Genomic DNA, 14,206 nt, shown 5'->3' with positions numbered 1-14,206 from the left:
AAATTACCTCTTAAGGTTTAGGGTTTTGAAAATATGAAGAATGAATGAAAAATCCCGTCTAAGTCCATTTTACTCAGCTGCAGGTGTCACAATTGCGACTTGAGCTTCGCAAATGCGAAGGTCGCAAATGCGAAGGAACAATCGCAATTGCGATGCCCTTCACAATCCTGTTGCCTTCCCAAATGCGAGGAAATTGTCGCATTTGCAACCACTGAACCTCGCAAATACGAGTAGATGTTCGCATTTGCGAATTTGCCCTTCCCTGACCCCCTTCGCAATTGCGAAGGTAACCTCGCAAATGCGAGATTTGCTGGCCCAGGCTTTTGATCGCAATTGCGATGAAAGACTCGCAATTGCGGACCCTGTTATGTTCGCATTTGCGATGCCTGATCTCGCAATTGCGAGATCAGAGGCCTGCAACAGGTTCAGTTATACCAGCAAAAATTTTCTAAGTTCAAAACATCCTGTGGCCTATCCGAAACTCACCTGAGCCCTCAGGGCTCTAAACCAAACATGCACACAAGTCTAAAAAGATCATACGAACTTGCTCACGCGATCAAATCACCAAAATAACACCTAAAACTACGAATTTAGTACCAAATCAAATGAAATTCTCTAGAACACTTTAAAATTTATATCTTCTCAACTGGACGTCCGAATTACGTCAAATCAACTCCGTTTCTCACCAAATTTCACAGACAAGTCTTAAATATCATAATGAACATGTACCGAGCTCCGGAATCAAAATACAGACCCGATACTAACAATGCCAAATATCAATCAATTCTTAAAAATAAATAATTTCCAGACTTTTAATTTTCATCAAAAATTCATAACTCCAGCTAGGGACCTCCGAATTCAATTTCGGGCATACGCCCAGGTCCCATAATTTGATACGGACCTACCGGAATTGTTAAAGTATGGATCCGGGCTCGTTTACCAAAAATGTTGACCGAAGTCAACAAAAATTAACTTTTAAGGTAAAATTCTTATTTTTATTAGTTTTTAACATAAAAGCTTTCCGAAAACCTGTTCGGACAGCGCACACAAATCGAGGAGGGTAAAAAAATGAGATTTGTAAAGTTTAATAGCTCAGATTCAAGTTCTAAAATATAAGATGACCTTTTGGGTCATCACAAATGTCACTATTGTCCTAGTTATTCAGTTGTACTCATATTAAATTTTGGTAATTATCATTTGGAGGCTTCAATGGTCAGAAGTCATGAATAAAATGTTGAAAGAGCACGTATTGGTTCGCACAAGCATTCGTGTGGTGGTCGCACCTCCTAGGGTTGGGGTGTGACAGAATGGGACAAGACCAAACTCAAATTTCTGCCCTAGATATCAGACCAGTGTTGGCCTGATAAGAAAGGCGTCGGCCTAGCCCGACCTAGTTGTTAGTTTTTTTTTATTAACAATCTAACAATTGACAAAGGCAAAATCAGAGTTCAAGCAAGTATATTAATAGTCGTTTCTATCCAAATCATAAGTCAATAAGAAAAAAAATGTGTTAACGAGCAACAAGAAACAAATTGTTGTAGATGGATGAAACTGTTAGCAGCCTTGGAAATGGCAGTTACAACTAAGACACAGACGACTTAGTGAGAAATCTACGAGAGGAAGAGAGAGCACTCAGAGCACAAATTTTGTTTAAGTGATGTAAAATGAATCGTGTTCTCAAAATATCTGTACAATGAGTATTTATACTCTTCTTATACAATGATTACTAACTTGTAACTAGCTACACATTTAATTTAACTATGGTTACATCAGTTTGTTAAGTTTAACCATAATCAATACTCCCGCCCAAGTTGATGGTTGAATACATGTTTTTCAACCCTAGTCTATGTAGTAAGTGATCATATGTGTCTTTGCCAAACCTTTTGTAAGAATATCTGTCAGCTTTTCTTTAGTTGACATATGATCAGTCTTCACCATTCCTTGTAGTATTCTTTCCCTCATAAAGTAACAGTTTATATCAATTTTCTTTGTTCTCTCATAAATTATAGGGTTGGCTGCAATTTGAATTGCAACTTTGTTGTCACACCTTAACTGAACTAGTAACTCTACATTGACTCTATGAATACTCCAACTTGCCAAGTAATTTCTATTATACATGTGCTTTTGAATTCAGATTCAGATGAACTTCTACACACAATTTCTTGCTTCTTTGACATCTAAAAATCTAAGGCAACTCCAAACTTCACTAAGTATCCTGTCACCGACATTCTAATTTGCAGAAAGGCTACCCAGTCTGAGTCATAATAGGCCAGTAGTTGATTGGAGTTCTGTGCAGGCATAAACAACTCTAGACCAGGTGCCTCTTTTATATACTTCACTACTCTAAGAGCATCTCTCCATATGGGAGATCTTTGTTATGTGCATATACTAACTTAGTACCTGAACTGCAAAATCCAAGTCAAGTGTACTCATAGTAAGGTATAGAATCCTTTGAACTAGTCTCTGATAAAATCCTGTGTCCTTGAGCACTTCATCTTTAGAATTACTTTGTACATGTTTGTCATACTCCTGAGAAGTTAGTTTCTTACTTAACTCTAAAGGAGTACCAATTGATTTTGATCCTCCTAGCTGTGACGCACCTATAAGTTCTAGCGTATACTCCATTTGGCATATCACAATGCCCTCCTTTGACCTTGCAAATTCAATGTCTAGGGAAAAATTCAATTCTCTCGAGTCTTTCATTTTAAACTTGGTCTGTAATTCATCTCTTCTCTGATATATCAAAATATGATTAGCAGGTCATCAACATAGACTAGAACCACTGTTAGATCACAATAAGTCTTCTAGGTTAATAAAGAATAATCAAAATGACTTTGTTAAAACCCTATTTGTGACAGGGCTTCTGTCAGCTTCTTGTTCCATTGTCTGGATGATTGCTTAAGACCATATAAAGATTTATGTAGTTTGCAGACCTTCATACTCTCCTCGTGTCTAGCAAAACCTTGAGGAATATGCATATATACCTCCTCTAGAAGATTCCCATTTAGAAATTTATTATGAACATCCATTTGATAGATCACCCAACTCCTAAAAGTAACAAGGGCCACAATAGATCTAACTGTCACCATTGGCCACATGTAAAAAGACTTTTGTGTAGTCAAGTTCCTCCTATTGACTATATAACCCTTAGCAACCAACCTAGCCTTGTACCTCTCTATTTCCCTTGAGGCCTTATATTTGATTTTAAAATCCACTTACACCTAATAGGGGTCTTACCAGGAGGTAGATTCACTATGCTCCATGTATGATTTGCTTCCAAGGCATTAATTTCAAGCTATATTTCTTCTACCCACTTGGGATACACCACTACTTTTGTAAAGTTCCTAGGTTTAGTAGCAGCTGAGTAAGCTGACACTGTATCTCTATAAGGAGGTTTGACATTATCATAGGTGGCATATGAGGAAATTAGATAGTGTCACACATTTTTTTCTTAGAAGTGGTCACATAATCTTGCATCTAGAGATGGGGGTCTCCCCTGTCTACTTTATCTTCTTAGAGACTGATCAGGAGGTGGTTCAGGTAAATGTTCATCAAGGCCTAGATTTTCTACAGTTAGTGCCATAGTTGCAGAAGGTTGAGTCTCCAATTGACCTTCAATATCAGATAAATGAAGTGAAGGACCAGAGACCCTTGTAGTACCACTGGATGGTGTAACATTTAGATCAGTTAAGCGACACTCACCTAGTGATACTAAGTCAAGAACATGAAATATAGGATTGCATGCATCCTTCATGTTCTTGAAAGGAAATAAATATTCCTGAAACACCACATTCCTACGTACAAAGAAGGAATTTGTATGCAAAACATATAGCTTCTATCCCTTTTGAGAGGGAGAATATCCAATCAATACTACTTGAATGGTTCTGGAAGCAAACTTATGCTCTTTTGGATATCCAAACACTCTAAGATGTGAAAGAGAAGGAGATTGCAAATGAAGCATCTCAAAAGGAGACTTGTCATGTAGAACTCTAATGGTAGGCTAGGAGCCAATGTTTTTAACTATAATTTGTACTCTAGTTACTACACTTTGATTGGATTTAACCCTAATTATTAGTACTTTATACTTATTACGTATGTTATACTGTGTAGGATGTGATTTCGAGTGGAGAAACAAGATTGAAGATAAAATGGATGACTTGAAGCTTTGAAGTCTGAGTAGAAGCCCAAGAAATTAAGTCGGGATCATGTTCAGGGGTCGAGGACCAAGTATGGAAGTCAAAAAGTGAGAAAAAAGATTACTCTAGAAAAAATGCACTATCGCGCCGTGCCATGCGCCGCGGGGCATGGGTTGCTAGTGCAAAATTCTTACAGAGTGAAAACAAAATCAACTCTATGAACTTTTTCACTAATGCGGTGCATGGTACGCCGCCCCGGGCACTGCGCCTATGTAATTTCCTTAGAGTAATTTTCCACTTCGGCTAGAAAAGGGTAGTTTTGTCGAGTCTTGTTCCTACATGGTATAAATACACCAACAACGCAATTTTTAGAGGGCTTTTGACCTTGGAAGCTTTTGGAGAGCATTGGAGGCTACACGACACGCGATTTTATCATATTTCCATCAATTCAATATGAGAGCTTGGATTGTAACGTTGGATTGATATTTTCTTACTCTTTAATTCTATTTGTGATTACCTCCTCCATGATTATGGAGTAGTTTCTATTAGGGGTTGACATGATTTTGTGACTCGATTATTATCTATGGATTTGATCATTATTTGATTGCTTGAGTTTATTAAAAGAGCTTTAACGCTAGTTGAGTTTATATTCATTACTGTGTTTAATCAGAAGAGCGGCATAATACTGAATATTATTGCAATAGATGCCTTAATTCATTATGGTACTTCTTTAAAGTAATTGAAAGAGTTTTGTGATCTTCCTTTTGAATTAAGATTGAGAAATATTCGAGAGAAGTTTCTCTTAGACCATTCTTATTTACAGATTCTTGCAAGTTTCACAACACTTCATATTAGCTTATTTGAACGGTTTAGGTTTAATCGAGAGAGGAACCTGAATCAAAATAATAGGATAATAACCTGTTGAATTCGAGAGAATCAATAGAATATTAAGAGTGAAATTTAACAATGTCAATTCCAGAATTACAATCTCGCACTTATCATGTCATGACCCTTATTTCTCACATTAATAACAACCCAATTCTGGTGGTCTCTAGTTCTTAGCTTTACTTTTAATAGTTAGTTGTAGTTCATAATCATTCCAACCAAAGTGTTAATCATCCTGAATAGTATTTAAGTCAAATATTACTTGAACATTATTTAAATCCAATCATCGTAGAGACGATAATTAACTATACTATCTTTGTCTAGCGAACATCAATTTCGTATTATGATTTGCGCTCGTCAAACTCTGGAAGACAATCTATTAATAAGATAGGCTGCATTATGGACACAGTCACCCCAAAATCTCAGAGGGACTGCAGCTTGAAACCTAAGAGACGTGACCATTTCCAAAATTATCCTATGCTTCCTTTCAACTATTCTATTATGTTGTGGAGTATAGACACAGAAAGTTTGATGTGCAATGCAGGGACTAGACAATATCGGCTGAAACTCACTACAGTAAAATTCACTGCCATTGTATGTTATGAGAGTTTTAACAGTAGTAAAAAAAATTGTATTCTAGTCAAGAAGTCTTTCAGAACAACTATATTATCAGATTTAGAGTTAATCAAAAATACTCAAGTGTATCTGATATAGTCATCTACAACTGTAACAAAGCACTTCTTTCCATCATAGGTAGGAACTCTATAAGATCCCCAAATATCACAGTGTAGCAAATCAAAAGCAGACTTAGAGAGTATAATATTCGGCTGAAAAGGTAGTTGCTTGCTTTCCTAATGGAAGAACAGTACAGTGATGTGGAACTACATTCTTCAAGAATCTAAGTGACTCATACTTCTTAATTACATCAAGATGTGCATGACCTAACCTCAAATGACACAAATGAGTAGAATTAGAACTAAGACTAGCTGTGTGTGCACAATAGAATTAGAACTAAGACTAGTTGTGTGCACACACTTATTTTGTACTACTGACTTTGATTGTGACTTCAGGAGTGAGCTTCCTTGTAGCAAGTAGAGTCCATGATCCTCCTTACCAATCACCCTCAGCGAACCAATTTAGAGGGCCTAAAATACGCATAAATCATGAAAGAATGTGACGAAGCAGTGTAACTCCTTGGCGATTTGAGAAATAGATAAGAGATTGTACTTAAAATCAGGTATGTGCAACACATTACTGATGCCCCGATCTTTAAACATAGAAGAGTTTCTCTTATGTGATACTAATACAATATTTCCTATTGGTAAGTGAACTTTGCTTTTTTGTGACTCTGGAATCAACTGATACCTTTTTAGCATCTCTACATGTGAGGTCCTATGATTTGATGCCCCAATATCTACTATCTAGTTGCGATTGACATAATTGGACAGTAAAGTTATTAAAGTACCTGCATATCTAGCTTTGCTAGATGGTCCCTCCTTATCCTTTGTTGAGCATATGTACAATCTGCTGATACTGCTCCAGAGTAAAGAAAGGAACATGTACTTAGGCAGATGCTCGCTGAGGATGAGGCAAGACTAGATATCCTCCTCTACTCTGTGGAACACCAAATCCTCCTCTATCTTATGGAGTTTCAAATAGTTCCTGACAGTTTCATATTATATTGCAACCTTCTCCTGCTTGAAAACCTCGACCAATAGCATGATTACCATATAGATAGACCAAGATTTACTCATTTCTTCTTAGACTTGAAGTCAAAAGGGTAGCCAATCCACTTATAATAATTTTTCTTGGTATGACCTTTGTAGTTACAATATTCACATTGAACTTGATTCTTCTTTTGCTTGAAGTTTCCTCCTTCATTGAATTGGTTCCATGTACTCTAATAGTCTCTATTGCTATAAAGTGCAGTGATGTACAATGCCTCAGTAACCTACACTACCAGTGTAAAATTTTCTAGACTCTTTTAACTTTCCTGATCATCAAGCAAGGAGTATGCTTTATTGATACTTAAAATAGGAGACAACATCATGATTCGACTTCTGGATTGTAAGTATGACTCATTTAAACTCATGAAAAATTACAGTAGTCTGTGATACTTAAAGTGTTGAGCATACTTCTTAAATTTTGGGCAGGGGCAACCAAGACATGGCATGAGTGCATCAAACTCATCTCAAAGGTCCTTCAATTTTAAAAAATAATCAGTCACTATCATGGTACCTTGTATGGGAGTATGAATCACACTATTGAGGTACAAAACTTTGGATCCATTAACCTTATAAAATTTCTCTTTCAAATCCTCTCACACCTTGTGTGAATCAGAGGCATATAAGACACTACTGAGTAGCTCAAACCTTACGGCATTCATAATCCATGATAACACCACAACATTCACCTTCACCCATTAGTCATAAAGTGAAGGTTCAAACCTAAACTCAGGGATCAACAAATCATAACTTGCTCTTACCTAGTAGACCAACTCTCATAGCATGACTCCTCAAAGAATAGTTGTCAAATCTAATTAACTAAAGAGAGATCAGAGAACTACCTGGAGTGTCGATTGGTTGAAAAAACAGAGGGTGATTGTTATCAATTATGGGAAAGGTTGTAGTGTAGTGGCGAACTTGCATGTGCCAGAGGTCGGAAAGGTCGTCAAAAAGCTTGGGCAAATATTTTGACCTTCTGTAGAGGTTGATTCATCTCCGATCTCTATTGTAATAGCAGAAAATTACCACATAATTCTCAAACCCTAGCTTCGATCCAGGACACTCTAAGATACTTCAACACAAGTATATTGAAGTGCATCAACCAAGATGAAGAAATGTGAGCTGAAAGGTGGTTTAAATCGGGATCGATAGATCTAATACCATATTAGCAGCCATGGAAATAACAATTATAGCTAAGGCACAAACGACTTGGAGAGAAATCTAAGAGAGGAAGAGAGAGCACTTAGAGAACTAATTCTGTTGAAGTGGTGTAAAATGAATCGCGCCCTCAAAATATTTGTACAATGAGTATTTATACTCTTCTTCTATAGTGATAACTAACTTGTAACTAGCTATACATTTAACTTAACTATGGTTACATCAGCTTGTTAAGCTTAACCATAGTCAACATTCTTGCTCAAGCTGTTGGTTAAATATTTTTGTTTTCACCCCTAGTCTATGAAGTAAATGATTATGTTGTGTCTTTGCCAAATTTTTTGTAAGAATATCTGTAAGTTTTTCTTTAGTTGACACATGATCAATCTTAGCCATTCCTTGTAGTATTCTTTCCCTCACAAAGTAACAGCCTATATCAATATATGCTTTGTTCTCTCATGAAATATATGGTTGGCTGGAATTTGAATTGCAACATTGCTGTCACGCCTTAACTGAACTAGTAACTCTACATTGACTCCAAGTTCCTCGAATAGTCTAACTGGCCAAATAATTTCTACTGTACATGTGGCCATGCTTTCGAATGCTGCTTCTGATAAACTTCTACACATAGTTTTTTTGCTTCTTTGACTCCTAAAAAACTAAGGCATCTCCAAACTTCACTAAGTACTATGTCACTGGCCTTTTAGTTTGCAGACATGCTCCCAGTCTGAGTCACAATAGGCCAGTAATTGATTGGAGTTCTGGGCAGGCATAAACAATCCTAGACCAGGTGCCGCTTTTATATACTTTACTACTCTAAGAGCATCTTCCATATGGGAGATCTTTGGGTTGTGCATATACTAACTTAGCACCTGAACTACAAAAGCCAAGTCAGGTCTAGTCATAGTAAGATATAGCAGTCTTCCTACTACTCTGTGATAGGATCGTGTGTCCTTGATCATTTCATCTTTAGAATTACTTTGTACATGTTTATCATACTCCTGAGAAGTTAGTTTCTGATTTAACATCTAAAGGAGTACCAATTGGTTTTTATCGTCTTAGCCTAGACTCAGCTATGAGTTTTAGAGTATACTTCCTTTGGCACATTACAATGCCCTCCTTTGATCTATAAGATATAAGATAAAATGCGTTGTTGTCTAATAAATAATACTTATGATTTTAAATGATTCTGATATGAATCAAATCTTGCACCTATAAGATATAAGATAACAATATTAATAGCTGTAAATTACCACCAAATTCTCTCCTTTCAGTCACTTAGTATTGCTTCAATAGTCGATAGCAAAAACAACAACTACAATTTCAGTTCCAAACAAATGTATGCCTCGATCCCAAACGCCTCAGACGGTAGCAAATACATCAAATAAAAAGTTTGGTATATTTTTCTACTGGTCTAATCACTATACAAAAGTTCGCTGCAAAGTTTGATCGAGTAGGACCTCCAGTGTTCTCCTCAATTCAACTAAAGCATAATGGTGTCAGTTCACCCTCAAAGTACTTCAACGCTAATTATTCTTTTGAGCTTGGTGGGAACATTTGCTTTCAAATTATGTCTCATGTCCTTTCTATGTTAATAATCATAATATTAGCTTTACCAACAAAGGTTACAATGGTATAATAAGTACTCATTCCTCATTAATTAGAGATTGGTTTGTTCGAGTGTTAGGTTGCAGAGTCGTCTTGTTATGGAACATTTTCTCTCTCAGTATGGAACTGTTCGGTGCGAATCTGAATTTAATCATGTACCAATATAAATATCGAACACCGACTGAAAAATAAAAAAAATCATATTATTAGTTTTATTTCTACTTTTATTTAATCATGTCGTTTGTTACTATTGTTTGACACATTACATTTTAGAGTGATACGACTAATAAGTAGAGCATGCAAGGTTTTGGGGGGTTCCATTTTCTCCCTTTCTTGTCATACCTACTTTGACTTCCGTTAAGTTCTTTTCAAAATACGTGTAATTCTTTTGGCCCTCTATATATTGGCACAAGAAAGCCTTTAATTAAGAACGGGCTCCATAAATAATTAATGTTTGACCATCATCATTGTATATGTGATATGACTATATTTTTCACTTCTTTTTCCGGCTTAAGTTTGTATGAAAAGAATATTTACTCACTCCGATCCTTCTTAGTTGTCACTTCACCAAAAGATTGTTTTAAAATATTTGTTTGCTTGGAATATTAAAAAGACACATTAAAATTTTTAATTCTATCATACTTACTATAGTTATTAATCAATTACTCATTTAAGGAAGAGATAAAAAGGTCATTAATTACTCATATCAAATGAATTTTTTAATGGTTATGTCAAAATGTTAAACGAACGAGTTTGAAGGATTGTATGTTCATAACACGATATAAACATTCCTAGGTAGATGTATTTGTGTTTAAAATTTGTTTATAAATCAACAATTAGATCTAAGATGTACCTAATGAAGAAAATCTCGTTTAAAAAGTTCTTCAATAAACGCATCGAAATTATTCTTTGTTATCAACTCTTTGATCGATAAAATCCACGAACAAATTGAATGAAAATTATTTTTGCAAAAATTCTTCTCAAAAACCTAAACCCTGAAAGAACAAGAATCAAAATTTCTTGTCAAGAGTATTTCTCGACTCTACGACACTCTTACACCTTTTTTATATCTCTTCGCCATTATATTGTTGTATACGGGTGAAACCGTTCTTGTGGTGCACCCAAGCCTTCGAAATGGTAAGCCAGGATCGAGACATGGCAATAAAGGACTGAAGATCGACCCCAAGTCCCACCGGGCTAGAACCCGGGGGCAGGACGCCTGCCTTCGAGAATATCGAGGCCATGACACCGGAATCGGTCCTAGGCTCAAATGACTTCGAAGAAACATTGTCAGCATAGCCAACATAAGACCGAAATATCTGTGACCGGCCGGATATTACAGCGGAAATCTCGGCACGTATCAATAAAGAACTGGTAATCAGTGAATTAAGAGATTTTTTACCTTTTGTATAATTGTATCTAAAGTAGGACTCCTCTACTATATAAAGGGGGTCTGATAATTCGTAAAACACAATGTAACACGCACTAAAAACCAATACATTATTACTTTCTCTATCTTTAAGCTCTTGTTCTTTTTGATCGACACTGGTTGTGGTGAGCCCGGCTCGAAAGCGACTATTCTATCAAAGCTGAAACTATCCAAACGACTCAAATTTAGTTTATCTTTTTTTATTCAATAGCAACTTAATTTATCGCTTTGTGTCAAGTTAATCTGCATATTCTTAAAACCACCTACAAATTTAATTGTTATCCGATTTTGAGGGTAAACAATTTCGCGCCTACTGTAGGGCTGAGGATAATAGCGGCAATTTGATAAAAATTCCCGTAACGCATCCTATTTTACACTTGTTCTTTGAAGTATTTTTGATTCCACGTTAAAATCGAAATGTCAAATCCATAGTCTGCCCCTTTAAAAACGGACACAGAGTCCAACCACCTTGGCGAGAACAACAACGCAACACCCGGTAATGAGGTGCCCTCAGTCGATCTCGGCGAAGTCCCGATGCGGGACCCCATCAACGCCAGTTCGCATGTGGCCATCAACACATATTTGCCTACTGATCCCAAAAATAGCGTACATAGAGATGTCTGATTAATTGCCCAGAATACGCACAATGGTGAAAACGATGGGATCAACTTGCGAGTGATCTTCGAAATGATACAGGCTCTACAGGCGGAATAGCTCAGTTGCAGAACCAAAGCAGATCACCGAGTAGGGTTGAGCCCGAGCCACCCCGGAAAGTCACCCACATAAATGAATCGATCACGGAAAGGACGAATTAAAATGAATCGAGGACTAACCCTGAGATTATAAAAATGCTCGAAGAGTTGATAAAACAGATAGAATCGGGGGAGAAGAAAATCGAAGCCAATGACAAAAAAGGTGGAAACCTATAACTCCAGGGTCGACCAGATCCCTGGAGCACCTCCGATATTGAAGGGCCTGGATTCCAAGAAGTTTGTTAAAAAACCTTTTTCTCCGAGCGCGGCTCCGAAGCCTATCCCGAAAAAGTTTTGCATGCCCGAAATTCCTAAGTACAACGGAACAACCGATCTGAATGAGCATGTGACTTCCTACACATGCGCCATCAAAGGAACTGACTTGAAGGATGACGAGATCGAGTATGTCCTACTGAAAAAGTTTGGGAAAACTTTATCCAAGGGAGTTGTGATATCGTATCACAACCTACCTCCTAATTCTATTGACTCGTTTGCCATGCTTGCAGATTCATTCGTAAAAAGCGCACGCCGGGGCTATCAAGGTCGAGACCAGGAAGTCAGACCTTTTCAAAGTAAAGCGGAGGGATAATGAGATGTTTATGGAATTCGCGTCCCGGTTTCAAATGGAACGGATGGACTTACCTCCGGCCGCAAACGATTGGGCCGTTTAGGCCTTCACCCATGGACTCAATGTTCGATGCTCATTGGCATCACAACAGTTGAAGCACAATCTAGTGGAATACCCGGTCGTCAATTGGGTCGAGGTGCATAATCAGTATCAATCAAAAATCAGGGTCGAAGATGATCAACTCGGAGCCTCATCCGGGTCTGTTTATCCCGTTATAACAATTGACAGAGTCAGGAGAGACATTGATCGTGAACCACGGTCGAACAGGGATTGGTATCAGCCATACAATGGAGACTGAAGAGGTAGTGGATCTGGATGAAACCCCGTAAAATGAAAGAATAAGTGACCGAGATCGAAATAACTAGGGACTCATGAGCAAAAATAGCTTCGACAGGCCCATCGGGCCGAAGGAAGCACCAAGATTGTCAGAGTACAACTTTAACGTCGTCGTCGCCGCCATCGTATCCACCATCAGACGTATCAGAGACACAAAATGTCCCCGGATTTTACAGTTCGATCTCGTCCAAAGAATCCTAACCTAATGTGCAAATATCATGGCACTCACTATCACAGGACAAAAGCTTGCCGACAATTGAGAGAGAAAGTAGCCCGGCTATTCAATAACGGGCATCTCCGAGAGTTCCTGAGTGATCAAGCTAAGAACCACTTTAGGAAAAGAGATTCTGGTAAACAGACCAAATAGGAGGAGTCTCAGCACGTCATCAACATGATCATCGGTGGGGTTGATGTTCCCCATGGGCCGCTGCTGAAGCGCACAAAAGTATCTATCACAAGGGAAAAATGAACTCGAGGTGCCGGAGGGAACCTTGTCCTTCAACGATGAAGACGCTGAAGAGATCGTGCATCCCCACAATGATGCACTGGTAATATCAGTACTTATAAATAAATCTCGAGTTAAGCGTGTATTAATTGATCTAGGTAGCTCAGCCAACATCATCAGATCGAGGGTCATGGAACAGCTCGGCCTGTAAGATCAGATTGTACCCGCGATCCGTGTCTTAAACGGGTTCAACATGGCGTGTGAGACCACTAAAGGAGATATAACACTACCGGTGAACACCGCCTAGACCGTTCAGGAAGTAAAGTTCTATGTGATCGAAGGGGACATGAGGTACAATGCTTTGTTCGGGAGACGTAGGATTCACAACATGAGGGCGGTCCCCTCGACTCTACACCAGGTATTGAAGTTCGCGGTTCCAGAAGGAATAAAAACATTTTACAGAGAACAACCGGCTATAAAAGAGATGTTCGCAGTCGATGAGGTGGTCCCGATATCTACACTTTCGACACCGAATGAGCTGGGTTCGGTTACCAAAGGGAGAAACCAAATAGCAATTACCGACGCCAACTCTGTCCCGACCGGAGAGGCAGAAGATGTGTGAGGACGGCGACTAAGAGGTTCCCAAGTTCGTAACCCCCGATGATTTCGATACTACCAAATCAACGACTGAGGAACTAGAGCAAGTCGTACTGATCGAACGCTTGCCCGATCGAAAGGTATACCTGGGAACGGGGTTAAATCCTGAGCTCAGGAAAAAACTCATTCAATTTCTTATAGCTAACGAAGATTGTTTCGCTTGGTCCCACCTTGATATGACAGGGATCCCACCGAAAATAATCACTCACAGGCTGAGCTTGGACCCGAAGTTCCACCCGATCAAGCAGAAGAACGTAGTAGTAGTCTTCAAAAAGGGGAAAAAATTAAGAATGTGTGTGGATTATAAAGATCTAAATAAGGCATGTTCCAAGGACTCGCTCCCTTTGCCTAACATCGATCGCATGATCGATGCAACGGCCGGACACGAGATTCTCAGTTTTCTCGATGCTAATTCTGGGTACAATCATATTCCGATGGACCTGGGTGATTA

At 38.2% G+C, this 14,206-nt stretch overlaps 1 long non-coding RNA gene across 1 annotated transcript; it reads left to right on the top strand.

The window, feature by feature from the left end:
• The first annotated feature begins 2,450 nt into the window (after nt 1–2,450).
• On the top strand, nt 2,451–4,740 carry LOC104119725 (uncharacterized). The gene is made up of 2 exons (XR_691523.4): nt 2,451–3,995; nt 4,111–4,740. It is a non-coding gene; the product is annotated as an uncharacterized lncRNA (long non-coding RNA).
• Nucleotides 4,741–14,206: the final 9,466 nt, after the last annotated feature.

This window comes from Nicotiana tomentosiformis, chromosome 5, assembly GCF_000390325.3.
Source record: "Nicotiana tomentosiformis chromosome 5, ASM39032v3, whole genome shotgun sequence".
NCBI lineage: Eukaryota > Viridiplantae > Streptophyta > Magnoliopsida > Solanales > Solanaceae > Nicotiana > Nicotiana tomentosiformis.
Note: the sequence above shows the minus strand (reverse complement) of the source record. Positions and strands in the feature narration are given on the sequence as shown.